The sequence below is a fragment of the Narcine bancroftii genome, chromosome 2, assembly GCF_036971445.1.
Source record: "Narcine bancroftii isolate sNarBan1 chromosome 2, sNarBan1.hap1, whole genome shotgun sequence".
Taxonomy (NCBI): Eukaryota; Metazoa; Chordata; class Chondrichthyes; order Torpediniformes; family Narcinidae; genus Narcine; species Narcine bancroftii.
In genome coordinates this window covers 289,689,506-289,714,310 of record NC_091470.1, presented here as the reverse complement: position 1 = coordinate 289,714,310, position 24,805 = coordinate 289,689,506, and the positions used below count along the sequence as shown (strand labels likewise).

At 42.4% G+C, this 24,805-nt stretch overlaps 1 protein-coding gene across 2 annotated transcripts in view; it reads left to right on the top strand.

Moving 5' to 3' along the window:
* Window positions 1-24,805, top strand: part of sulf1 (sulfatase 1) — a 420,487-nt gene that overhangs the window by 125,285 nt on the left and 270,397 nt on the right. For both annotated transcript variants that reach the window (XM_069921289.1, XM_069921288.1), the window contains exon 2: window positions 4,225-4,332. The gene's annotated coding sequence lies outside the window, so the exon portion shown is untranslated. The remainder of the gene's footprint in view (window positions 1-4,224; window positions 4,333-24,805) is intronic.

Below are 24,805 nucleotides of genomic sequence, written 5' to 3'. Positions count from 1 at the left end.
GTTGACTACAGGAAGCTTAAGTTTAGACCCACAGAGTGTTAAACTCTGACACTTCAGTGCAATCTCACTCCCAGCCACACCTTCCCCTCTCCACTTCTCTCTGCTTTTTCCTTCCATTCTTCCCTTTCACCCTCCTATGCACTTCCTAATGTAACTGCAGAAAATGTAAAACATGTCCCTATGTCTCCTCCCTCATCTCCATCCAGAGCCACAAACACACCTTCTAGGTGAGACAGAGCTTTACAGTCCTTGTCCCCATTCATTATCAGGGTGGAGTTAAAGCTAAGGAAAAACACATCATATTCCCCCGGACAGCCTTTAACCTAACAACATGGATTTTTCTAATTTTAGGTAATTCCCATCCCAGTCTGATTCCACAGTTTCCATCTCTTCTGCATCTTTTCCTGTATTATTATTCCCTCTCAAACTATTCTACCAACCCCCCCCCCCCAAAATGTTTCTCCTCCTATCTGTCTCTTCACCTTTCATTCTTCTGTCCAATCACCTCAGCCTCTCCACAGGGTCTTTCTCTCTTTACAATTGTAATTTCACCTTTTTTAAATCTTCTTGATAAAGGAGTTTGACTCAAAATGACGAGTCTCCATTTCTACTCATGGATGTATCCAACTTGCACTTCTTTGCTGAAGAAACTTCATTTTCATTCTCATCATAATATTTGCTTTACATTTTTAAGAAATATGGCAATGTGAAATGTCTCTGATACAAGATGGATGGATTAATCTGCATTTTGTAAATTTCACCATTTAGTATCTACAAAATAAAAAAGAGTATCAGATTATATTGAATGATCACAACATTCTCATGGTATTTTATATGAAATGCAGCATATTATTTGATTGCTTAGTACAGGTATAATGGGAGCTCCACTTCACATATACTGTATGACTTGATTGATCACTTTTAACATACAGCTTTCACTGCAGTTCCAAATATTTTCCACTGAATGGTGCTGCACAACAGACATCTTGGTTGTAAAAGGGAGGCACACACGAAACTGAAGCCAAACCCAGTCTGGAGGACCTCATTGTGTCGAACAGAATCAGTGGGAGAACGAAACGGTCGATGTTTTGAGCTGAAATTCTTCATCAGGATGAAGAGATTTGGCTCAAGATGTTTACCATTCCTTTTTCTCCCACTGATGATACTACTTGTCCTGCTGAGTTCCTTCTGCAGATTATGTTTGGTTGTAAGCTTACTTTGCCCATCTTGACATCAAAAATAATGTATGAACTCCAATGTGATCTGACTTTTTTTGTATCAATTTAGATGAATCATGATCTTCTAACTCCCTACTCAATGACCAAGTTTTCTCCCCCAATGTCATGCCCAAATGAAACAGAGATAGTTTTAAAAGATAGCTGTGTTGTCCCAAAGTATTCCTTGATGTGGGCCTTGAAACTTTCCTAAACTTCACCCTCCCAGCTTATATGCAGTTTCCTGTTGCCGCTAACATTCCTGAAGCCAATGGATATTACAGATCTGGGCCTGTGAACTCCACCTTTTCCTGAAAACACAAGACCTTCCCTTAGACTTTTTCAAAGCCTTGACGAGCAGCCCTTTCTGCATTTCATAATGGATTTTACCCATCTACATTGTTATATACTTCACCATGTCATCACACTGGATCTAATGATTCTGTGGCAGTACCATTTGCCTGAAAGTTTTGTCTGGGTTTATATTACATACATACAAAAATGTGGACACTAATTTTCCTCCTTTAGGTCAATTTTTTTTCAAGCCCGCTAAGTGCCCATATCTTCAAACAGAGAAATTTCAAACATCCTTAGATGATGTCTGCCAATTATCAAATTATTTTCACCAGCTAGATCCACGAACAAAACCATTATGATGCCTACTTCATTGATCAAAGGACTTTAGGAACACCATTCCAATGATCATTTACAGCATTACAAAGAAAATAATTGTCAGAAGAGAAATGCTAGCGTATTATCTTTGTACCATAAATCATAAACTGTGATTAAAATTTCGATCCCAGTCATCAATGTTAAATATGCTTCAAGATAGATTTTCATTCTCAGTAAGTTTCAGGAGCGTTAAGCTATGCACATTCTGACTTGCACAAAATTGACGTTCCTCTGACAGAAGCTCTACTTTGCAAAATTAAATGAGTCATTTGAAATTGTTCATCTAGATATTATATTATATCATAGTCAAAAAGTAAAAGTAATGCTCTAATATATTTGTAAATTGATTTTATGTTAATTAATTTACTACTAATATTGTACAAAACAATTTTAGCTCTTTATGTTACAAATGCTTATCCAAAAAAAGCTGAAGACGTAAACAGGACAAAAACAAATCAAATTGACACAGAAGTGCACAATTTAAATCATTGCTGTTTGCAGCAACATGTCTTGGCTCGATCAGATTTGCAGAATATCTCCTCAGTCTCTGTGAATTACAGCAGCTAAAGAACCATGGCACATTTATGCCCCAGGTGCAAGTGATCTATGGCCATCATTCACATTTGTATCTAAGCACCTGGAATTTTTCATTGCTGGTGGTTTCTGTTTATTTTCTGGCTCAAAATCTAGAAATAATTATGTGTGATTTTAGAAATGCCACAGATTTCGATAGAGTGAACGTAACTGAAATTATGAGGTAATAATATCTCCACATTTCCAGCATTATTAGTACACATTTTCTTTGAAATGTACTGCACTAAAAACCTGTACAGCCATTGTTTAGGTGTTAAATGTAAACTTAAGAATTAAAGATGTGAGGAAGAAGGCAGCAGTAATTGAATTTCCTATGTATTAAGAAAGTTGAAAAGGGAGCTTTGAAAAGCCAAGCCTGACTTGGGTGTTTAGTCCTCTCTTTGTAGGTTCAACATCTATCTCAACCAGTCAATGGATTACCAGGAAACCAGCAAGTCAGTACATTATTTAAGAAGCCATCTTGAAAGGATCACTTATAGTTACTTTCCAAACAATGCTTTGTTGAATGTGCTGCAGGGTGCTCAATGGTCTCTCTCGTTCAAACTCAAGCATCAACTACACCCCCCCCCCCCACAATGTCAAGTAGATCAATGACCTTTCCCCATCCTCCTGAACACTGCCTTTTACAGGTACGGACCACCTGAGAGTCAGTAATGTAACCATCTTCACATTTAAGTTATGAGGAAACACCAAGCTTAACATCAGTTGTACCATGAGCCAGCCTGTCTCCTATCTTCTAGCTTTGTGTTTGAGAATGGTTGCAATGTACATGGAAATCATGTATAACTCTTCCCTTAACCATTGCAAGTGCCTCCCTCTAGTGAATTACAATGTACTTTATATTCAGTCTGTGATGAACCTTTGTAATATCATGAAACATCTTATTTAATCACTTAGAATGATGGAATTATGAATTATTATTACTACAAAATTGATTCTAACTGAAATACTTTTGATGTTTAGAATTCTTATTTATTTCTACATTACACAGGAAGGGGTTCTGGTCCACCAGGGGCTGTGAAAAGCAACTTGAGACATGCAACTGTTGAAAACATGTTTTTGCAAAGCAAATTTTCTGATCTAGGAAGATCTGTGAAGGCATCAGAACTGAGAGTTTAGCGTATCCCTGGGTTTGAGCAATGACAGCATGCAGCCTGCGGCTCTCTCTGCATGGCTGTTTTATGTTTCCTGCCATTAATGCCTTGAGTGTAGCAGGAAAAATCAGTACCCAGTCCCGCACCACAATTCTTATTAATGCATTCTGCTACCAAAGATTGCCAAAACAGTGGGCATTTTGGACAGAAAGCATCCACTGTTTCCAGCAGATAATCAAGAAAATGATAAAAGTCAAAACAAAATCAAACAAGTTGAAAAAATGTATGTGGCACTTGCTTCCCACTGTGGATACCATGAGTTGAGAAGTAAACCATGTTGGTCACATTACAACTCATAAAATGGAACAGAATTTACCACTGCTCTGTCAGAGCAGTTTTTTTTAAAGGGATCTTATTTAAATACTTTTTGTCAAATTACATTAAAATAAACATAGTCTGACCAAATCCTAATTTTTATTAGGCTGTATTTCCACTCCATTTGCAGCCTGTTCTGTTATTGGGAGTCTTCACTGCCATTTTCACATGAAAGCAATGCACTTTACAAAAGAGAAACATCTGCTTGCAATATCACTTTATTACATTCTAATGAAAATCCTGTGTCTTTCTTAATGTGTTGTTTGTAATTGCAGGTTCTCTCACTAGAGATCGCCACATTTAATGGAATCCTGAGTACTTCAACACTGATCACCCACTGACGTGTCCAAAGTCTAAAGTCCTGGGAGAATACCTAGATCAAGGTATGACAACACAGCCAATTCCATTAGTTTTAACCCTGGACAAAGATGTAATAATACAATCATAGAAATTTCCACAGAATGTTTTCAATTTAAAATATTGTAGAGAGGTTTCACAGAATGATAGAATCGTTTTAGCAGAGGGGGCCATTACCTGTTCAATCATTACAGATGCCATTCAAGGTAAATCTAATGACTTCCACTCCCTATACTCACTCTCTCTAGCTCTGCTTATCATTTCCTTACAAATACATATGCAGCTCCTTTAAGAATAGTAACACTGGGAAATGCCTCCATTTGTGTCTTTGGTAGTGAATCCAAGAACCTAACCATTTGCTGTGTGTAAAAAAAAAAGTCTCACTCCTGATTCTTTTGCAAATCATTTTTATTCTACATTCCACCCTCTCCCCATTCCCCCTCCCCACCACCATCATTTTTGATGCTTCCATTACAAAGTACAGTTTCTCGCTATCTACACTATGTCTGACTTAATTTTAAGGACATCTGTCTGATTTTCTCTCAGGCACTTCTGCTCTGTGAAGAACAATGTCAGCTTCACACCTCAGGAGTCATATTGGTAAATTTCTCTTGCACTCTTTCCAAAGACCCTTTTACATCTTGCTGGAAGTGTGGCATCTGGAACTGGAGACAATTCTCTGGTTGAGACTAACTCGGTGTTTTACACAAGTTCATTTAAACTTTATCTTGTTTTCCTTGCCTCTGTTCATAATGCCCAATATCTTGAATGCCTTTTAGCCACTGTTTCAATGTTTTCTTGTCATTTTCATCAAGCTCTATATTTATATCAGTTGGTTGTTTTTCCAGACTCTTTTGTATAGTCTTCCAAAGGCGCTATTTGCCTTGGCGAGTCTGTTGTCTATCTCATTGTCGATCCTTGCATCTGATGAAATGGTGCAGCCGAGATAGGTAAACTGGTTGACCGTTTTGAGTTTTGTGTGCCCGATGGAGATGTGGGGGGGCTGGTAGTCATGGTGGGGAGCTGGCTGCTTTATAACTGATGTTTTCAAAATAATCAGTGCACACACACTGGAAATTCATCTTGAACAGTGGTAAATTCAATCCATCTTGAATATTGAGAAACCCAATACATTTTGTTCACCATATAGTAAGAAGAGTGAATGGCAAATATACCAATAGGCTCAATCATCCTGTAGTGTGAATTTAAGTTTTATTCCTTGTTCAGTATATAAAAAATATGAATTTCATTAATGTAGTGCAAAGGATTCTAATCAAACACCTGCACTGGCTATTGTCTATCAAATCAATTCTAAATCCCCCACATCTATCCACAAAGATGCAGATGTGTAGCAAACAATATTGAAAGTAAATCTTGATGTCACTTCCACTAAATTCAATGTTGCAAATCACTCAGAATAGAACCAAGCTTCCTTCACCACTCAGAATAGAACCAAGCTTCCTTCACTGCAACTTGAAGATGACCTGCCTCTCAAATGTCTGTGTCCATGGAGGCTGACGCTGTGATTCCTTTGTTTCCCTCCACCTGAATCACTCAGCTAAACAACTCATTTCACCCAGCAGCTTGCTGCAGTCTCATACCTCACCCTCCTATTCTCTTGACCTGATCCTCAGTCTCAGTGACTCCTTCCACATTTGAACTGCCAATGGCAAACAAATCAAAAAACTCATGTCTGTTCCGTTGAGCATTGCCTGATATATTCTGCACATTGCTTTAGGTTTGAGGGTAGAAGATTAAAACAACCATGCACTCGTCTGCTGCACATCACTACTACGGTGCAGATTATTTATCAAATGTATTTCTTTATTTTCATAGTTCCCTCTATTAAAGCTTTGAGGAAGGATGTAATCCTTTTTAAGAGAATCTGATTACTTTAGCAAAGTGATTAGATGGTCATAAAAAGCATTCAAATGATACCAACCCTGCTGAGAATTTTGAGAATTTTCTTTTAAAGTGGTCTGGAGGGATCTGGGAATGTGTTAATTCTACAGGATTATTAAATCTCTCAATACCACACCAGGTGAATTTTTGTCTTTACTTTTGAAGGCACCTATCTCTCACCATTGATTGAATGCACAGAAGTTTGCATTTATTGTATGCTCATGAAAATTTTCTGCAGGACATAAAAAGTGACTGTCACATGGAAAATAAATTTTAAAGTTCTTAGGAGGGACAATAATTCTTAGTTCACACATTTCCACGTTGCCCATAAACTATGCCCTATTCTCACAGGTACCATAATAAATCCCTGATCTACTCCTCCCATCCCCAACTACTTCTGCCATTTCCTCAGTTTTGGGAAATTGGGAGTAAGGGGCTGATCCTTTGATTAAATCCTGCAAATTCTCTCCAGATCTGATTAATAATGAATAGCAATGTCAAGAGCTCGTCCCAATGAAGGGTCACAGCCTGAAATATTGACTGTCCTTTTCTCTCAATGGACGTTGCCTAATATTTACGCGGAAGGTTTGGAATTTGTTGCTGCAGATGGCTGTTGAGGCAGTCAGTGGGTATTTTTTAAGACAACAGGATATAACTTCATTTTCAACCTCTCATTGCTGCAGTCAGTGGTTCCTGCCTGCTTCAAAAGGGCATCAATCATCCTGGTGCCCAAGAAGAGTATTGTGAGCTGCCTCAACAACTACCACCCAGTAGCACTAACTTCTACTGTGATGAAATGCTTTGAGAGGCTGGTCATGGCCAGAATTAACACATACCTAAGCAATTATTGGCCCTATTGCAATTCACCTATGGTCACAATCGCTCCCCAGCAGACACGATATTGCTGGCTCTCCATTCAGCTCTGCATCACCTCGAAAACAGCAACTCATACATATGGCTGCTCTTCATCGACTATAGCTTAGCCTTCAACACCATTATTCCCTTAGTGCTGGTCAAGAAGCTACAAACTCTAGGGCTCTGCAGCCCCCTCTGTAACTGGATCCTTGACTTCCTCATCAGAAGACCACAGTCAGTATGATTTGGAAACAATGCCTCCTCCTCACTGATTATCAACACAGGTGCACCTCAAGGATGCATGCTTAGCCCACTGCTCTACTCATTATACACCCATGACTCTGTGACCAGGCACAATTCCAATGCTATCTATAAATTTGCTAATGACACCACAGTTGTCGGCAGAATCACAAATGGCAATGAGGGAGCGTACAGGAGGGAGATAGATCAGCTCGTTGAATGGTGTCATGCCAACAACCATGCGCGCAATGTTAGCAAAACCAAGGAGATGATTGTGGACTTCAGGAGGATATCAGGGAAACACGACCCAGTCTTCATCGAGGCTCAATAGTGGAGAGGGTCAAGAACATCAAATTCCTGAGTGTCAACATCTCTGAGGATCTGTCCTGGAGCCTCCATGTCGATAGCAATGATAAAGAAGGCTCGCCAGCGGCTATACTTTGTGAGGTGTTTGAGGAGATTCGGTATGTCACCGAAGACTCTCGAAAACTTCCACACCGTGGAGAGCATTCTGGCTGGTTGCCAACTCTCAGGACAAGAATATACTCTAGAGGGTTGTTAACTTGGCTGGCGACATCACAGGCACCAAATTTCACTCCATCGAGGATATCTACATGAGGTGGTGTCTTAAAAAAGTAGCCACTATCCTCAAAGACCCCCACCACCCAGGCCATGCCCTCTTCACTCTGCTACCATCGGAAAAAAGGTACAGGAGCCTAAAGGCAAACACTAAGCAACACAAAAAATGTTAATTTCAAATTATATTCTCTGTATATTCAGATTATTACAAGGTTGAAAATAAGGAAATTCTGCACTGTTTAAAAATGTAAAACATGAACTTTGTTTTCAGCTATTGTGTACTTACTTGCTCTTATAAGGGTAGAGTTATCAACCATCAAATAAGCTGCAGAGGGGCCAAGAGGCAATAGAGAAGGTTTAAGAGGTGGAGGGACAGGTAGAAGGAGAGACCACTGGTTGGGTGGGGGGGGGGGGGTTGGTGGGAGGAAGCTAGAGAGAAAAGTACAGGAGTAAACACAGGGATGTTTTACATTTTCTACGATTACAGTGGTAAATGCCTAAGGGAGTGGGGAGGGAAGAATAGACCGAGGAGTCTCAGAGAGACTGATCCCTGAGAAAAACTGATGGTCTGGAAAGGAGATGTTGCAGGTGGTAAGATCACACAGAAATTAGCAGAAGTATCGGAAGATAATGTGCTGGATGAGGAGGTTGGTGGAGTGGAAAGTGAGGATAAAAGTGGTTCTCTTCCACTAGGGAGAGGTGGGGTGAGGAGATAACAGATACAAGCTTTATCAATGACAGTAAGGAGGTATCTATGTTTATTAAAGAAAGAGGATATTTTAGATGTCCTGGAATGGAAGGTCTCACCCTGGGAACTGATGTGGCAGAGATGGAAAAAGGGATGACTTCTTCCAAGACCTGTACTCCAGGTAGCTGTGGGAGTCAGTAAGTTTGTAAAAGATGTCTGTGGACAATTTGACTCTGAGATGAAGACAGAGAGGTCAAGGTAAAGGAGGAAGGTGTCAGAAACAGTCCAGGTAAATTTAAGAGCTGGGTAGAAGTTGACAGAGAAATTCATGTAATTGTGAAGTTCTTCACAGGTACAAGAAGTAGTGCCAATATAGTTGAGGAAGTGTTGAGAGTGACACCTAACAACTTTTCCTTCAACTCATCCCATTTCCTCCACATCCAAGGTGTAGCTATGGGGATCTATATGGATCCAACTAAGCATGCCTCTTTGTCGGGAACATTGTTCCAATCCTATTCAGTTAGTACTGCCTAACTCTTCCTTCAACACATCAATGACTGCATTGGTGCTACCTCCTGCACCTATGCAGAACTCAACTATTCCATTAACTTCATTGTCAACTCCCATCCAGCCCTTTACATTTACCTGGACATTTTCTGGCATCTCCCTCCCCTTCCTGACCTCTCAGTTTCAATCTGCTACCTGGATTATCCCTCTTCCCACCATGTCTCCTGTAAGGATGCCATCCCATCCTCTCAATTCCTCTGCCTCCACCACCTATGTTCCCGGGATGAGGCCTTCCATTCCATGAAATCCAAAATGTCTTTTTTCTTTTATCAATGTTGTTTCCCTCTTGTTGCCATTGATAAAGTCTGTATCCATATCTATTCTTTCTCATACCTCTACCCCAACCCCACCTCCACCCAGACAGAACAAGGACAGAGTCTGTCTGATCTTTACTTTCCAGTCCATCACCCTCTGCATCTGACACGCCATCCTCCCACACTTCTGCCAATTTCAGCTTGATCCCACAATCAGCTGCATCTACCTCTCACCATCCCACCTATGTGTTTTGCGCAGGAATCAGTTTATTGGAGACTCCCTAGTTCAGACTTCCCTCCCCACCACCCTTCAAGTACCCACCCTACCTTGGGTACTTCCTGCTGTAAGCAAAAAGTGAAAAACTTGTCTCTACATTTACTCCTGTACTTACTATAATTTTCTCTCCAACTTTCTCACACCTCTCCTTACCAGTGGTCTCTCCCTCTACATATCTCGCCATCTCTCACACCTTCTAATTTATATTCTATCACCTCTTTACCCCTCCCCAGTTTTTTACCCCCTTTGAATATCTCCCTACTTTAGTCTTAATCAAGTGCCCCAATCTGAAATGTTAACTGACCATTTCTTGCCATGGATGCTACCTGATCCATTGAGTCCACCCTTCCTCTTCATGGCCTACTCAAGATTTCAGCACCTGCAGTTTTTGTGTTTCTCTGATCAGCCTTATTACTCATGTAAGATGAAGTGTTGTTTGATATTTAAAAATTTCAATGTCAATTGTTGGAAGAAAAATCAAGTTGGGGTTTCAGGAAGGAAACAGTTCATCCAAAACCTGTTGAGTATTTCCTGCATTTTCAGTTTTTATTTTAAACTTACACCATCTTTTGGGTCCTGTGGCGCATGATGAGTAGGTACAGAACAATCCCAACGGGAAAATAAATAAACATAATGATAGAATTTCCAATGGAATAAGTTTCTTTAATGAAAAATCTCACTTATTATTACAGTAAAACTCTGCTAATCCAGCGTATTTAGGAATTTGGTGATGCCAGATCAGCAGATTGTCTTTAAGATTGCACATATTAACAGTCCATCACCCTTTTAATCCACTTTTTATGAATGTTGCTCAGTACTACAATAAATTATCCAGTGAATCGATAATTTTCAAGGCAGCACAGAAACCAAGCCCTGAGTTTAAATAAAGTGCAAGAATCAGTTCCAGTGAGTTTGAAGGGAGTGCGGGAAAGCCACGGAATTTCTGAATAGCTGAATAGTGATAAACAAGAAAATCTACTGATGCTGGGATCTAGTGCATTACACAAAGGTGTTGGAAAAACTCAGCAGGTAACTGACGAAGAAATCAGGTCTGAAACATTGACTTACCAGCACTTACTACAGGACCAACACATTATCTGCCAGAAGTTCCAACACTTACTACCGGATCGCACGACCAAACACATTTTTCCTTCTCCTCCCCTCCTTTTGTGATTCCATTGTGCACTTATCCTTCCCCACTCCCCCCCCCCCCCCCCCCACCACCACCACCACTGCCTGACACCTTCCCCTGTAGCCGCAGTAGATGCAACACTTCCTCCCTCACCACAGTCTGGGAGACCAAACAGGCCTTTCAAGTGAAGCAACACTTCACTTGTGTATCCACAGGACTCATTTACTGCATCCAGTGCTTCCTTTGTGACATTCTCTACATCAAAGAGACCGGTTGCAGATTGGGAGATTGCTTCACTGAGCATCTCCTCTCTGTCTGCAACCACAGTGACCTCCCAATAGCCAACCATTTCAATTCTGAGTCACACTCACGTGTTTGTCCATGACCTTTTGCACCATCCTGCTCTGACCACCCACAGACTGGAGGAACAACTTATCTTCCATTTGGGCACTCTTCAGCCAAATGGCATAAACATTGATTTCTCTGCTTTCTGTTAACTTGCTCGCCTTTTCTTTCCCCTCCCCCTTTCCAGTTTTCCAGTTCTTCCCCTCCCTTCCCCCTCACCCAGATACCCATTCCTCCTCCCCCTCATTTCTGCTGTCCCCTCCCTCCCCTAGTCCACCTATCATCACCTGCCTTTGCCACCTCCCCCACCCACATTTTTGTTTGGATGCCTGCCAGCATTCTCTCATACTTTGATGAAGGGCTCAAGCCTTCTGTATCTTTGTCTTTGCTACATAAAGGACACAGTTTCACCTGCTGAGCTTCTCCAGCATTTTGTGTTTTTTACTGAAACATTGACTACCTTTTATTTCCAAAAGTTGTTGCTTGATCTGCTGAGTTTCTCCAGCACTTTTGTGTATTGGATATTGATAGTCAGAGTTTTACTGCATTCTGCCATATTCGCAGAAATCAAAAAATGTGAGTGAATGATACCAAATGGATGTAGTGGAAGAATGTTATTTGCATGATCCAGTTGCACATCAGAATGCTATTATACTTCATTTGGATGTGGCTCAAAGTAAAATACTCCTTTTCTGCATATTCATATTCTTCCACGATGAACATAAAGAAAGACCAAACATATTTGATTGAGGAATATCTGACAATGGGCCTTACAGTTAAGATTGTTAAGAGGTCCTTTCAGGTGGCCTGAAAACCCTGTGTAAAGCCGCAGAATCTCCCTCCTTGCAGCAAACTCATCTGAATGAGCCCAGAGCCCCTCTGAGGCACCGATGCCAACCCTCCTCGGGGAAGAATAATTGGCTCCGCCAACAAACCTGAATAAGCAGCTGCTTAGGGGCAGGCTGATGACTCCATCAGCCCGTGACCCAACTCCCCACTGCCTGACGGCTCCCCCACCGCGCTACCTGACAGCCCCCTCACCACTGTGGAGGGGAGGTCGGCGGGACAGGGGTGGCCGGCAGGGGACATCGGGGCAGGGGCTGCCGGTGCAGGCTGTGACAGGCCAGCTGGTCACTATCTGCAGCTCAAAACGCAGCATAATAGGAACATAGGAAGTTGGTAGGCCAAAAATAGCCCATCAAGCCTGCTCCGCCATTCAATACGATCATGGCTGATCTAATTTATAATAATGGCGGTCTTCCTTACCCATAATCCCCCACAAAGCTGGAACTGTTGTGAGAACCACAGAGCAATTCCACCTGCAAGGGGGATTATATAGGTAGGGAAGACCGCCATTGTTATGCCACATATTCATGATGGGTGGCACTGCGGCACCAGTCACCCCACAGTGTGACTGCGATCCAGAGGGTGCTATGAGGCGCCTCTGGATATGAATAGGCCCTTTTAGGTGGACCAGGTAACGCTGCAGCAGCCTTTTAGGGCTGTCATCTGAAAGGTAAGTTTGCAGTTTTAAATCTGCTCCTGTCGCCGGCCTCAAGGTGGAGGGTCCACCTGAAAAGGCCTAAAGTTGTACATATAACTTCACCAGCCCACTTACCAGTTCCTGGATGCCTGTTTAATCATGAGCTAAGTTTGTATTGTGCTCACAGGTTAAAAAATGGATTAGAGATGACATGAGCACTACAGAGGCACAACTCCATTGAATTAAAGAATCCAATGGTATGCATGGTGTGGGTCTTAGCTGTTACCCAAAGCATACTGGAAAGTGTTTTTAACAGCACAATTTTAATCACACTTTTCTTACGAACATTGAATACCTGATGCTTCTGGCACTGAATTTGCACCCAGAACCATCCTGATAAGCTGCACTCCATGTATATAGTCATTTTTAGGCTTTCATCAGAGAAATTAATCATGAAATTCAAGTTATTTATTGTTGCCTCAATATTTGCAGGTATTGACAGCAGTGTCACATGGTTGGTTCTGCACAAATTTTGAAACCAGAATTGCTGGCATTCCACTCTCTTAAACCTCAGCTTGCCCAAAAGTTAGCGTGCCCCTCATCTTGGTTCTTAGCTTGCAATACATTAAATTTAAAACTGAACTCCAACTTCATTTACTTCAATAGGCTGCTCCATCCCAAACCTAGTCTCCAATGAACTGTCCTCAGGTGCCCACTTTTTCCCACAATCCCCAGTTGGCCTCCTCACATCAGACTAACTATTCACTTCAGAGACTTAAAGGATTGTGTGCAACAGCAAATCAGAAGCACTCAAATGCAAGAAGAATGAACTATTATCACTTTAATGTAAATTAATCCTAATCACAATTGAAGGAGTGCTATTACATTACAGAACAGATATTAGTGAGGAATTGCAATTAAGTTTTAGAACTATAGATGTGTTGTGCTTGTGGCTTGCATGTGCATGAGAAAGAGTGAGGGGATAAAGCTGAGGATGGTATTTGATGGTAGGAGGAAGCAAGCAGTCTCAAATCTCAGTAAGATATTGGCAGATCTACTAAAAAGACAATGTTGCTGGAAATATGCCCAGGGGCGCAGACACTCACCTATCATGTGCATTCCCACCAATTGGCAAACTCCTGGAATTTAGCATAAAAAGTTTGATGGAAGCATAAATCTATCAAAGCTGCTATAATAATGGCCCACAGATTTGCAAGACTATTTTTCTGAATTTTAGCTCGAATATCATGATGAATTCAATGGGCCTGTATTAAATTCAATCCTAAGATATAGCACAAGATAATGAGATTTTGCTTAAGAAATAATATCTTGAAAGCACACTTCACTGAAAATATATGAAAAATTATTGTAAAACTCTCCTCTTTTAATAGCATAATATTTTGACAGGCTGCACAGATTATATGTATTAATTACTTCATGCACAAATTCTTCTAAATTTTGCACAAATCATGCCTTGCTATTTAAAGACTTAATTAATTTTAACCGGAATGTTAATGAAAATACTCTTTATTCTACACATCTAAAACACTCTTGAAATCAGAATATTGAACAGAAAATCATTTTCATATGACACAACAAATGGAAGTACAGTAAAACTCCTGGTATCCGGCACCTATGGTGATTGGTAGATACCGGATAAGTGAATTGCATGTTGTGTGGATTGTCAAACTAACAACGAGGCTATTAAATTTTTAATTTCTATATTTTTTACCTATGTATTTTCGGGGATTTTTTTGCTGGTTGCTTGAATTCCAGATAATAGGGGTTAGAACATATAAGTAGGAGGAAGAGTCGGCCGTCCAGCCCATCAAGCCTGCTCTGCTGTTCAATGAGATCATGGCTGATCTGATGATCGGCTCACCTCCACCTACCTGTCTTTTCCCCATATCCCTTAATTTCCTAAGTTGTAAAAATCTATCCAACTTTTAGAATTCACATCATAAATATCTACAAATGACTTCACTTTTACCTCTATCTAGCTATGGACCTGTGCACTCTTGACTAACTTCACTCTACCTTTCTGTCTGAAAATATGAAATATAGACTTATTTTCACCTGGAGGTGGTTAATTTTCACTGGCAGACATAAAATAGATAATAACAAGGTGTTGCCAAGAGCAGTAAATATGCACAATTGCTTCTGCCAAGTGACCAGTATATATCTGAAGCTAAAATGTGTTTAATGCAGAGACGGCCAAACTCCACTATGTCATGTGCTCAAAACCATAATATGGGCTCTGTTCTCAGATAACATAATTCCTTGTGACAAATCAGCTTACTGAACAGTGGTAGTGTTGACTGCTCGATCTTTTCAATAGATCAGTATACTCAAGTAAACCATTCATCAACATATAATGCCATGACTGATGGGCTTCACAACATCATCCTTAAAAGTTGCCTGTGTTACCAGTGGCGATAATGAAACATGAATCCCAATGTAAATCTGCAGTTCACTAATAATGATTCCTTCTCTTTACACATTAAAATATTAGCTTTTATTAATATTTGATCCCTTCCCCTTTCCTCTTTAGTCAAGGTGGTAAGTTTTTTTGGGATGCCGTAATGTGGTCACAGTTACCATCAAGTTTTCATCTCTGAACCTAGAGGTTCATCAAGTTACATTACTGGGAAAGGCATAACTGCAAACTCTGATCTTGTGTTCAACAGTTATTTTTCATAAGAAATTTCCAGTAGGGACGATTGAATAACAACGAGAAACAAACTTTTTTTGTCAGAACTTCCACTTTTCCAAATAATCTAGAATTCAGTTTCGCATTATTGTAGCATTATTATTAATGCTACAATTTTATTTTCTGTCAAAATGTGAGCTACTGTAGCCCAGATCGAACCATAAAATGTAATGCCATGCTGGAAAAGTTACAAATGCCCATATTTATTAATCTAAACAACGAAAAATAGGATATAATTAGGCCACTACAGATAAATATTTTCTGAGAAAAAATTATGTGCAAAATGCAAAATCTGTACAAGAGTTCCAGGTTGCATCAACCTCTTCGAAGAATCATCAAACTCTCAGAAAGGTGTCGTGACATGATATGATACAGATCAATCTGGAAATTGGTTAATGAAAAAAAAATACACTATCCAGTTCACTATGATAAATCACTGAATATTTTGTCTGTGTCCCTTCTGTTAAGAAATTTAGTAGTGTATGAGATCAAAACCATTATTTATCACTGAACAGACTTTAAAACTCATGTGCTTCCCCGTGAACATATCAAGTATATCCTGAGGGTCTCAGAGGAGAGAGACCTGAGTGTTGTGAACTGGAAGAATGAACATTGGTTCTCATTGATGTGCAGAGGGGTTGCAGCTAGGGGATTAGGTGCTTGGGAGGTAGATTGGTAATCAGATTATTGTGCTAGGTTTGGTAGTATTTTTTAGGGAGCGTATTGACTTGGCTTTGGAGGGTATCATTCAGTGGGGATATAGGCACTGAGGTCAGTGGTACTTTATCGTTCAATAAGTAATCGTATTTAATCATACCATATATGGTACCATACGTAGTTCCCGTATGGTGGATCCCTTTGGAGTTTGGAGAATTAATTTACAGAAAGCAGTTGGGATGATTTTCTGTCTTGAACATTTTATGCAATGAGGAATTTACATTCAACTGAGAAATAACTCCACAATCTGTAAATGGTTATATGGTTATATATATGGTTAATATTGTGGCTAAATAAAGGGATTAAGGATATCTCTGGATTTAAAAATTGATTATAATTTTGTCAAGTAGTAAAGCAGAAAGTTGGGAGATTTAGAAAGAAGAAATAATAAATATTTGATAAAGAGGTGAAAAAGTGAGTATTAGTTAGCTTAAAATGTAAAACTTTTTTAAGATCATCCATAAATATGCAGAAAAAAATGAGTAGCAAGATGAAATTTATATCTTGGAGAAACACTCTTCAGGAAATTATTTGGGAGACCCAGTATGCCCAGGTAGTGAAATGGCTGAACAATAAATAAAAATATTTTTAAATAGACTTCATTGCAGATGACACAAGCCTCTGGAACTGACAGTCTCTATTCCATGCTTCTAATTGAGATGGCTGCAGAGAAAAGTGGATATATTATTAATGATCTTCCAGAATTCCCTATTCCTGTTAAAACCAATTGTTGGGTTCTTCCAACCCAACCAAGTTTAATAAAATTACTTGCCCTGTGGCACTGTGGATTACTGTGGGCCTCCTTTAACAGGTCTCAACTCAGAACTGGGAATCTAACTCAAAAGTTCCCCCTCCCCCCCACATACACTATCAATAATACCAAAAGGCTGGAGTTGTAGGACCACAGGCTTTTAATACCATTAGACTCAGCCCATGCTCCTGTTCTGGCCCGATCCCAGGACTTGTATTGAGGGAGGGACTTGGTGTAACCGCCTTTATTAGGGGATTCCAGGTGTGGAGTCATTGAGGAAAGGCGGGCCAGCCATACATATGGATCATATGTATACATATACATATGGATATATATCCACAGTGCCAGTAACCAAGTAACAGTATACAGCAGTGTATCACCACATTCACCCCTTCTATTAAAAGAAAGTCCCAGGGTGGAAAAGTTCAGTATCCTTCACAAATTCAGCTGGTCCAGTGGTCTTCTGTTCCTTGTAGACTGTCATGATGCCGGCTGTGGGGAAACTGCTGGTTTCTTGTTGGGTGGAAGTGTGTCAGCAGTTGGTGTATCCAGAGGCATAGGCAGGGGTGGGGTGGAGAGTGCGGGAGTCAGATTGGGATGGTGGGGATTGGCCGTGGTGGTCTAGCAGCTGGTACTTGGGTTGGTGTAGGGTGCCTGGGTGCAGTCAATTGATGTGGGAGGTGGTACATCCATCCGGAGTCACTATATGCGCATACTGGGGATTAGCGTTGAGGAGGTGGACCTTCTCGACTAGTGGGTTGGTCTTGTAACCCCATACATGTCTCCTGAGCAGGACTGAGCCTGGGGATGTCAGCCAGGATGGTAGCATTGTACCTGACGCTGATTCCCTAGGGAAGGAAAACAGTCTTTCGTGGGCATGGCGTTGGTGGCATTACACAGGAGGGATCTGATTGCATGGAGGGCATCGGGGAGGACTTCCTGGCACTGGGAGACAGGTAGGCCTCTGGACTTCAAAGCAAGGAGTACTGCCTTCCATACCATGGTGTCCTCCCACTCCACCTGGCCATTCCCCTGGGGCTTATAGCTCGTGGTTCTGCTAATCTTATGCCCCATGCCAAAAGGTACTGTCGCAGCTCGTTGCTCAAAAAGTAGACCACTGATTACTGTGGATGAAGCTTGGCTACCCAAATAGGGTAAAGATGCCACATAGTGCCTTTGTAACAGTGGCTGTGATCATATTTGGGCAGGGGATGGCAAAGGGGAGTCGGGATTACATATCAGCAGTGTTGAGGAAGTACAGGTTCTGATTGGATGAGGTCAAGGGCCCCTTGAAATCAACACTCAGGTGCTCAAAGGGTGGAGTAGCCTTGATCGGATATGACTTGTGGGGCCTGTAGAAATGTGGTTTGTATTCGGCACAAACCTGGCAGTTTCTAGTCTGAGTCCAGTAGGGGAGGTTTTTAGCCTTGACAAAATGAAAGAGCCTAGTGATGCTGGGGTGGCAGAGGACATCATGGAGATATTGGAGCCAGATGGACTATGAGGTGGCGCACATTCCCTGGGACAGGGTATCTGGGATTTCGCTGAGCTTCCCGGGCCAGTACAGGATGTTGCAATTATAGGTGGAGAGTTCTATCCTTTGCATCAGAATTGTGTTGTTTTTTATTTTATCTTGCTGTTTGTTGTGGAACATGAACGCGACTGCATGATGGTCAGTCAGCAGGGTAAATCACTTATTAGCCAGGTAGTGCCTCCAGTGGTGCACTGCCTCAGTGATTGCTGGGCCTCCTCCTTAATGGAAGAGTGTCAGTTCTCAGGGCCATGGAGGGTGCAGGAAAAGATCCTACTGGTCTGCCCGCTTGGTTGAGGGTGGCTTCTAGGGCGAAATCGGAGGCATTGCTCTCCACCTGGAAAGGGGTGGACTCATCCACGGCATGCATCATGGCCTTGGCTATGACCCCTTTGATGCGGGTAAAGGCCTCTTGGGCTTCTGCCAAGAGTGGAAAGGATGTGGCTTTTACCAGGAGTCGGGCCTTGTCGGCAATAATTGGGAACCTACTGTGACCTACATAAGAGAAAAACCCAAGGCACCTCTTCAGGGCATTGAGGTTGTGAGGCAGAGGGAGTTCCATCAGAGAGGGGGCACATGGGGTTAGGGTCTGGCCCAATGACACTGTGTTCCACAGTCACACAGAGAATGGCCAGGTGTGATGTGCAGAACACACACTTTGCTTTGTTATAAGTGAGGTTGAGTGCCTTGGCTGTCTGGAGGAATTTCTCCAGGTTTGCATCATAGTCCTGCATGTCATGGCTGCAAACGGTCACATTATCCAAGTATGGGAATGTGGCCTTTAGCCCATGCTGGTCTACCATTGGTCCATTTCCTGTTGGAAAATGGAGACCCCATTGGTGACTCTGAAAGGGACCTTTAGGAAGTGGAAGAGGCGACCGTCCCCCTCAAATGCAGTATATAGACGGTCCACTGGGTGGATGGGGAGCTGCTGATATGCCGATTTTAAATCAATGGTAGAGAACCACCGGGATTGAGCAATCTGATTTACCATATCGGCGATGCAGGGGAGGGGCTACGCATCCAGCTGCATGAAATGGTTGATGGTTTTACTGTAGTCATCAACCATGCGGAGTGTTTCCCCTTTCTTGACCACCACAACCTGGGCCCTCCAGGGGCTTTTGCTCGGTTCCAGGATTCCCTCAGCCAGAGGCCATTGCACCTCTGACTTGAAAAATGTCCTGTCCTCTGTGCTGCATCTCCTGCTCTTGGTGGCAATTGGCTTGCTGTCAGGGATGAGGTTAGCAAACAGTGGTGGAGGGTACCTGTAGGGTGGATTGCCCGCAGGTCGGAAGTTTTGGGTGGGTCGTAATGCACCAATTGGTTATGTGTAGGGGGAGGGCAGGCCATTTAAAAATTGGTGGTTGTGGACAGTGAGGGGAAGATGGGGCTCATTGAATTCCAAAGTGACGGTCTTGAGGTGGCACTGGAAGTCCATCCCCAGGATTACCAGTGCCCAGAGCTGGGGCATGACCAACAGTTTAAAATTGTCATATGTAGTGTTACCATGCAGTAGCCCAGAGTCTCAGCTGACTGTGACCTAGAAGCCAGGGATATCTTGCAACTGGATGGACTCACCACAAATGAATAGCCTAGCAACACGTCAGGGTGCACAAAACATTCAGTGCTGCCACTATCAAACTGGAAGGTAATGCGATGTCCGTTTACTTCAACCTCCATCATCGAACGAGCAAGATGGTGAGGACTGTGCTGACCGAGAGTAATGGAAGCCAGTACCGGGTAGTCGCTGTCGATATTGGACCAGTAAGATGGCTGCTTCCACGATGTGCACATGGAGCTGTTGTTTGGAGGTGGAAGTTATGGCAGAAGTGATGTTGGCCAAGATAGCTGCCCCTACTGCTTGCACGCGTCACTGATTGGCAGAGGAGATCTGGACTTGCATACTTTAGCGTAGTGCCCTTTCTTCCCACACCCTGAGCACTCTGCTTCTTTGGCCGAGCAGCACTTTTGGGGGTGCTTCAGTTGACTGCAGTAGTAGCACTTTTGGTGCTCAGTGAGGGTGGAGGCAATAGTGACGTCGAGACAACCCTGTGCTGCGATGGAGTGGGACCCTGCATCCCAAGATGGCGGCACCTGTGTTCCCCACAGGCGGCTGCGTTCTCAGATGTAAATGAGTCTGAGTTATGAAGGGCTACATCCAGTGCTTTAGAGACTTTGATGGCCTTCACCAAGGTTAGTTCATCATGTTCCAGTAGCCAATGGCAAATATAATCTGAGTGGATGCCCACTATGCAGGCATCCCGGATGAGCTTGTCTGTGTAGACTTCTACAGTCACGTCTTTGTAGCCACATGCATACCTGAGCTTGTGCAGGGCCTGAATGTACTCTTCAAGGGGCTCACCGGGTCGTTGTTTGCGCATAACTAGGAGGTACCTGGCGTAGACAGCATTAGTCTTTGAGCTGTACCTGCTTTTGAGTTTACTCATGGCCTTGTTCATCCTCGTGCAGCCTCTAATGAAAGTGTAGACCCGATGGCCGTCCCTCGATCGCAGCAGTCGTAGTTTGTTGTCATCAGTATCACGACTTGAGCGCTGGCATGTAAGAAGTTGTTGAAAAGATAAGCCAGAGCTCGAATTGGTCTGGGATGTCGGATGTTTGTGGATCCACATCTAGTTTGTCTGACAGCTTGTCCATTGCAAAAAAAAATTATGGTATTAAAATGATAGACTATCAATAATACCAAAAGGCTGGAGTTACAGGATGACCGGCTTTTAATACCATAAGACTTGGACTATGCTCCTGTTCTGGCCCAATTCCTGGACTTGTACTGAGGGAGGGACTTGGTGTAACCACCTTTAATAGGGGATATTTGTGAGTGGAGTCACTGATTGAAGGCGGGCCAGACATACATATGAACCATACATATACACAGTGCCACGAAACAAGTAACAGTATACAGTGGTGTATCACCACACCCCCACCGTTATGTTTTTCACTGGTTTCCTTTCAAGTCTCCACCATAGCCCCCTGCCTCAGTATTAAACCAAATTGCAGTCCTCCTAAACTAAATATTGATATGTTGGTACAATCTACTAAGTGATATCTTTGCACCTCTATCCCTGTATACCAACCACTTAATTAACCAATTTTCCCTCTCTCCACCCAACCATCCACATGTTAATTTCCCAAATGCCATCCCCATCCAGGTTTCAGATCAGTGACCTCACTAACCACTTATCCACTTGCCATCGCAAGTTCCCTGCAGCCAAGGTCTCAGACCTCCACCCCATGCATTCCAAGATCATGGACCTATACCCAATTTTAGGCTTCACCATCACTGATTCATGAATGCAGAAGAGCACAGCACAAAATTTGAAATCAGAACATTTTATGTAGACCTTGGAAAAACCAAAGAATGATGAAAACTACAAAATATTTGTAGGATTGTAGTGAATTAGTGGAGATTTATTCAGCAACTAACATGAAATTAGTTTAAATGGCACTGATGGGACTTTTTCCTGGTACTAAATGCAGATGCAAGGATCGACAATGAGATAGACAACAGACTCGCCAAGGCAAATAGCGCCTTTGGAAGACTACACAAAAGAGTCTGGAAAAACAACCAACTGAAAAACCTCACAAAGATAAGCGTATACAGAGCCGTTGTCATACCCACACTCCTGTTCGGCTCCGAATCATGGGTCCTCTACCGGCACCACCTACGGCTCCTAGAACGCTTCCACCAGCGTTGTCTCCGCTCCATCCTCAACATCCATTGGAGCGCTCACACCTCTAACGTCGAGGTACTCGAGATGGCAGAGGTCGACAGCATCGAGTCCACGCTGCTGAAGATCCAGCTGCGCTGGATGGGTCACGTCTCCAGAATGGAGGACCATCGCCTTCCCAAGATCGTATTATATGGCGAGCTCTCCACTGGCCACCGTGACAGAGGTGCACCAAAGAAAAGGTACAAGGACTGCCTAAAGAAATCTCTTGGTGCCTGCCACATTGACCACCGCCAGTGGGCTGATAACGCCTCAAACCGTGCATCTTGGCGCCTCACAGTTTGGCGGGCAGCAGCCTCCTTTGAAGAAGACCGCAGAGCCCACCTCACTGACAAAAGGCAAAGGAGGAAAAACCCAACACCCAACCCCAACCAACCAATTTTCCCTTGCAACCGCTGCAATCGTGTCTGCCTGTCCCGCATCGGACTGGTCAGCCACAAACGAGCCTGCAGCTGACGTGGACTTTTTACCCCCTCCATAAATCTTCGTCCGCGAAGCCAAGCCAAAGAAGAAGAAAAAAAAAGAAGAAATGCAGAAAGAACTTTAGATAGAGATTTGAACTCCAAAATGGTAGAGCAGTTGGTTATCTAATCAGCATTGAGTGATTTCAAAATCAGCCCAATCCCTACTCTTCCGTCAGACATAACTGCAGATATGCTAACTCCCTCAAAGGCTTGGCATTCATCAGAATTCTGCTCAGAAATGTACTTATGCAGATTCCCATTTTAGAAGTGAAACGACACTCAAAAATCTTATGTATGGATCTAAATTTTGCTCCCAATGTGGTTAGAAATGAATTACAAAAATGGATCTGGAAAAGTGTGATACATCGTAAATTGTTTATATTTTGATAACAAAGTTAAATATTTGACTTTCTTCTGAATATATAAAATACATTTTATTATTGGAATATTCATCATGAAAAAGGGGTAAGTTGTTTTCCTTGGTCGTGGGTTGAAATATAATCACTAAGCAAGCTTTGTAGTCTTACAACATGTATTAAAACAAAGGGAAACACTCACAAAAATTTATTGAATATATCCCAGTTAATTAATGCCTCTAAAATTAAAAAAAAATTAGGTCATCTACAATCAGGGAGGCACCAAATTATAATAAGCAAAAACGCAAAGCTGGAGAAACTCAGCAGGTCAAACAATATACTTTATTCAGTATAGATAATGATACAAAACCAAGGTTTCAGGCTTGTTTTTCAACATGCTATGAGCAAAATGTAGGCAGGCACCCAAACAAAATGGTGGGTTGAGGGGGGGGGGGGGGGGTGAAAGATGCAGTGGGAGGAGTACAGGCAAGTGGATAATGGAGGGAAGGCACACCAGCAAACTGTGGGAGGGGGGAAAGCTCTGTGAATGGAGAGGGAAGGGGGTGGAGAGCTGGAGGAAAGAAGACAGAGAGATGGGGAAGAAATGGAGATTGGGGAATAGGCTAGCAGAAGCCAGAGAAGTTAATGCCATTCAATTGAAGTGTGTCCAGATAGAAAATTAGGTGTTGTTCCTTTCCAATTGATGGGTGGTCATGGTTTGACATTACATGGTGACATGTTGGTGCAGGAATGGGGCGCAGAATTGTAATGGTCAGCCACCGGGAGATCCCCGTCACTGATGCAAACAGAGCAGAGGTGCTCGGTTAGGTGATCTCCCAGTCTGCCTCCAGTCTCCCTGATGTAGAGAAGGCCATAACAGGAGCACCAGATGCAGTAGATGTCTCCTGCAGATATACAAATGAAGTGTTGCTTCACTTGGAGGGACTGTTTGAGGCCCCAAATAGTGGTGAGGGAGAATGTGTGGACGCACATTGCACTTCCTGTGGTTGAAGGGGAAGGTTATAAGAGAGCGATTAATGGGGAGGGATGAGTGGATGAGGGAGCACAGAAAGAGTAGAGCTGGGGAAAGAGGAGAAGATGTGTCTGATGGTTGGATCATGTTGTAGGTGACAGAAATTATGGTGGAGTGGTAGCTGAGGACAAAGGGAATCCTGTTTTTGTTGTGACTGGGGGCAGAGGGGGCCAGGGCAGATGAGCGGAAAATGGAGGAGATGTGATTAAAAGTTGAATTGATGGTGGTGAAAAGGAACCCATGTTTTTGTAAGTAAGAGGACATTTCAGATGATCTGGACTGGAAGACCTCATCTTGGGAACAGATACAATGGAGACAGAGGAAATGAAACAAAGGAATAGAATCCTTGCAGGGGACAGAGTGCAAAGAAGTGTAGTCCTGGGAGTTGGTAGGTTTGTAAAAAAAATGGCTGTAGAAAGATTGTCTTTCAAGTTGGAGGCAGAGAGATCAAGAAAGGGGAGAGTGTCACTGCAGATGGACCAGATGAATTTGAAGTCGGGGTGAAAGTTAGTAGTAAAGTGAATAAACTTGACAAGTTTATCGCAGGTGCATGAGGCAGCCCCGATATAGTTGTCAGTGTAGCAGAGGAAGAGTTGATGGGCCTTGCCTGTGTAGGCTTACAGCATGGATTGCTCTACAAAGCCCTCAAACAGGCATCATTTGGTTTTGTTGAATTAATTTTGAGAAACACTTTCTCCTCAATGTAATTTGGTATAAAATTCAAAGCGTTTACAGCTACTTCATTGGATGATTCTTTAATAGCATGGAAAAAAGTACATCCGTAATTTCATTGTTCCTCTTTTAATTGTGAAACATCAAACAGCAAAATGCAAAGACTATAAGAACAGTAGGAAAGGATAAGATTTGGA